This window comes from Octodon degus, unplaced genomic scaffold (genome assembly GCF_000260255.1).
Source record: "Octodon degus isolate 3935 unplaced genomic scaffold, OctDeg1.0 scaffold00001, whole genome shotgun sequence".
NCBI lineage: Eukaryota > Metazoa > Chordata > Mammalia > Rodentia > Octodontidae > Octodon > Octodon degus.
In genome coordinates this window covers 23,094,322-23,099,039 of record NW_004524577.1, presented here as the reverse complement: position 1 = coordinate 23,099,039, position 4,718 = coordinate 23,094,322, and positions in this window count along the sequence as shown.

The following is a 4,718-nucleotide window of genomic DNA, read 5'->3' as shown; positions in this document are numbered from 1 at the left end:
CTGGCATGTGGTGCTGGGGGATTGAACCGCGGTCCCTGTGCTTTGCTAAGCTTGTTCTAAGTAGGTGCTTTAGACCACTGAGCCATCTCACCAGCCCCTCCCTTCCCGTTTTGATAACTGAATAAATGTGGGCCATCCAGAGAAGATCTCTGTTAGCCCCCTGGAGAATCTCAAAATTGTGTTTTGATCCTCCAGGAGCCCTAAAATCATACCACTTGATGCATTTATTTAATTTTCACCTTACACTTGCTGGATCAGTCCACAATGACTAAGGGAAAATATTAATGTGTTAGTGAAAGGAATCAGTGTAGTTTTAGTCTTTGGCACATGGAAAGTCAGTTATTCCAGCATCATTTATTAAAGAGGCAGTCTTTGTTCCAGTGAAGTTATCTGGCTTCTGTGCCAAATATAAGTTTGGTGGGGGTGGGGGGTGAGAAGGTTTACCCATCATTCTTGCACCGCTGTTTGTGATAGGAAAAGTTGGAAACAACCTAAATATCCATCAATATGGAAGTTGAGGCTGAAGGATCACTTGAGATCAGGAGTTACAGAGCAGCCTGAACAACACAATGAGAAACCATTTCCAAAAAAGAAAAACAGTGTCTCCCAAAAGCCTCATGTGTGTGGAAGTTGACTGGATTGTTGGGGATGCTGTACTTAGCAAGTGCGGTTAGGAGGAAGGAAGTGGTCAGAAGGGAATCCTGGGAGCATGATTTGGAAGGACGCCTTCTCTCCACCACTGTTTCCTGGCCACCGTGGGTTGAGCCGCTTTTCCTCTGTTGTGCCCCTCAGAGTTGGCTGACCAGAGACTGAAGCTGTGAGCCAAAATAAATGTCTCCTCTAAATTGCTGGCTGTGGGGCCGGCCAGATAGCTCAGCAGATTTAAAGCCCCTGCTTAGGCAGATGCAGGAACTGGGGCTCATCCCCGGCCCCAGGGCACACTGAGACAGCAAATGAGACTGGGCATGGTGGTGCTCACCAGTGCTTGGAAGACTGAAAACAGGAGGATCACTACAAGGCCAGTCTGTGTAGTGAGACCCTGTACACCCTGTACTAAATACATTAAATAAATAAATAGCTGGTGATTATTTTGTTTCAGTGCTGAAAATGACATTAGGAAACTGTAGAACAAAACTAAAGTGATGGGGCCGGGGAGATGGTTCAGTGGAATAAGTGCTTGCCTAGCAAGCATAGGGACCTGAGTTCAATTCCCAGTTCTGCAAAAAAAAAAAAAAAAAAAAAAAACTAAAGTGATTACATACATGCATGGTGGTGCATATCTGTAATCCCAGCACTTGGGAGGCTGAGGCAGGAGGATCTCCATGAGTTCCAGGCTAATCAGGGCTACATAGGTAAGTTTAAAACCAGCCTGGAAAACAAAGTAAGACCCTGTCTTAAAAAGAAAAATAAAAAACTAAAATGATATGTAACACACCAGTATGGTTAAAATAAAAAAGATAAAAAGTAGTAAACATTGGCAAAGATGTGAAGAAATTGGATCCACAATACAATGATAAAAAAAAAAAATGGTGAAACTGATGGGGCAAAACTAAATTAAGAAACAAAATAATGGTAATTCATTTTTGCTGATCTTATGGTGTATTAAGTGTATCATGCCTTCCAAGCGTTCAGTATTCTAAAATGTAAAACTAGGATTATTGATAATGATATATGTTTTCTTTCAGATTTAGAAATAGGTCTTTCTCTTTTGCTCCAGATATTTGTAATAGGTTCATGTCAACCATGTTGGAAGGGCGGGCATCTCAAGGTAAACACTGGCTGGGGAATTGCGTTGGCAGCCGCCGCCGAGCTGCCGTGGCTCTTGACGCCAGCGCCACCTCTCGCTCGCCGAGCTCCGGCCAAAGCAGAAGGGAGCAGGGAGGTCCCTGTCCCACGGCTCCTACCAAGCAGTCTGCAGTCTGCGGGTAAATCAACCTGTGGTAAAGCACCCAGGAAACTGGCTACACAAGCTGCTCGTGAGAGTGCGCCCTCTACTGGAGGGGTGAAGAAACCTCATGTTACAGGCCTGGGACTGTGGCCCTCGGTAAAATTAGACGTTATCGGAAGGCCCCTGAACTTGATTCGCAAACTTCCTTTCCAGCTCTGGTTCGAGAAATTGCTCAGGACTTCAAAGTAGATCTGCACTTCCAGAGCGCAGCGATCGGGGCTTTGCAGGAGGCGAGTGAGGCCTATGTGGTTGGCCTGTTTGGAGATACCAACTTGTGTGCCATCCACGCCGAATGTAGCAATCATGCCAAAATATATGCATCTAGCACGCCACATACGTGGAGAACGTGCTTAAGAGTCCACTGTGGTGGAAACATTTCATTCTAAAAAAATGTTTTTCAGGGCTGGGGAGATGGCTCAGAGAAATAAGCGCTTCCCTGGCAAGCACAAGGGCCTGAGTTCAATCCCCGGTTCTACAAAAAAAACAAAACAAACAAACAAACAAAAAAAAAAAAAACGGTAAAAAAATTTTTTTCCCTTCCTGTTACTGGTAGTTTTCCGTGTTAGGTGTTTTTTCCCCCGTGGGGTCAAAAGGTACCTAAGTACATGATTGCGAGTGGAAAATAGGGGACAGAAATGAGGTATTGGCAGTTTTTCCATTTTCATTTGTGTGTGAATTTTTATCTTCATGCGGGATGTAAAGCAATGCAAGTCAGAAATGTTTCAGTGAACAAGTTTTAGCACTTCAGGTTTATAACAATTATAAATAAAAATCTGTTAATTTTTTTTCTGGAAAATGCCCGCATTTGCGTCTTTTCCTTTAGCTAGTTCAGGCTGCCTTAAGAGTGGGTCTGGTGTGGCTTGCAGAGCTGGGGATCGAACTGCGGTCCTATGCACCTGACTGCATTTGCCCAAGCGGCACTTTAAACAACTGAGCTATCTGGCAAGCCCTCCCACCCCACCCGTGTAAATTTCTTATTCACAGCAACTAAAATAGTGTTTGTAGCATTTTTATCATACAATGGATTCCACCCATTCACTATACTTTTCTGAGTTGTCTTACATGCTAATACATGTTTTTAATGTCTTTCTGTGCTGTTCCTGTAAGTTTGCTATTAAAATACATCAAACTGGGTTTTGGGGTTTTTTTTGGCAGAACTGGGGATTGAACTCAGGCCCTTGCGCTTGCCAGGCAAGCGCTTATTCTACTGAGCCATCTCCCCCAACAAACAAAAAATCCACTGGCAGAGGCTATGCTCAGTGGTAGCGCTTGCCTAGTACATCCAAAGCCAATTCCACAAGCTGAGAGGTGTAATGCGGTAGCACATGCCTGCAATCCCAGCACTAGGAGGCTGAGGAGGATTATAAATTGGAGGCCTGCCTGAGCTACATGGTGAGCCTGTCTCAAAAAGGAGAGAGGAGCAATGGAACATAAATGGTGGTAATTATATAACCTTGCAAAGTACTAAACGTAGTTGCCAAAAAAAATAAATAAACGTAGTTGCCTTGTCACCTGGCAATTTCCCTCCTAGATTACACCCAAGAGAATGGAGATATCAAAAAATATATACTTGAATGCTCACAGCATGCTGCTATGAAGGATGCTACTTTACAATATCCAAGGAAGATGCACCCCAATGGCACAATGATGGAACCAATGAAATGCAGCATGTCCATGTAATGAAGTCTGATTTGGCCATGAAAAGGAATTATTTAACTCATGTAATTTGCTTTTTGTACTTAGTGCAGGGTCTACTGGGTGTCACTACACAGATCAGACTTGTAGTGATTCTCCTATTTTCAGCCTCCCAGTGCTGGGATTACAGGTGCACGGCAGCATGCGTCTCAATCGTCATCTCGGTGCACCCTGGGGGCGGGGCTGGCACGGCAGGCTGGGGATCGAACCTCTGACCCCTGCGTCTGCCTAAGCAGCTCATGTAATTTGTAAAAGAGGTCCACTGTACATGAAGTCCAGAATATGAAAATCCTCTGAGACAGGATGTAGATTAGTGTAAGGGGTGGGAGAAGGGAAGAATAGGGAACGACTGCTGATGGGTATGGAATTTCTTTCCAGGTCGTGAAAAAGATATTCTAGAATTACTGATGATTGTTCCATAACCTTTTTTTTTTTTTGGCAGAACCGGGGATTGAACTCAGATCCTTGCATTTGCCAGTCAAGCGCTTATCCTACTGAGCCATCTCCCCGGCCCCTGTTCCATAACCTTGTGACTATACTAAAAACCAGTGAATGGTACACTTCATTATTTTGGGGGGAGCAGAGGATTCAACCCAGGGCCTCTAAGCACTCTGCCCCTCCTCCTGGTTGTACACTTAAGACGGTGAATGTATTGTATTACACTTAAATGAAAAAAGCATCCAACAGTGTGCATGGTATGCTACCACACTCTGAAAAAAAGGGTCTGCACATGCTTCATAGGCAGAAAATAACTACAAAGATAAAAATAAACAGGAAACCACTCACATTTCCTAATGGGAGGTTACCTAGATATAGGAAAGGAAACTTACCTTTTAGGACAGTGCTTTGTACCATCTGCATTTTGTGGAGTCCAATTTCTTTTTTTAATATTTATTTATTTTTATTTATTACATTTATTTATTGTGTGTGTGTGTGGCCAGCTCAGCCCACCAGGGGGCGGTAACCAGGGGGCGGGGCTGGCTGGCATGTGGTGCTGGAGGATTGAACCGCGGTCCCTGTGCTTTGCCAAGCTTGTTTCAAGTAGGTGCTTTAGACCACTGAGCCATCTCTCCAG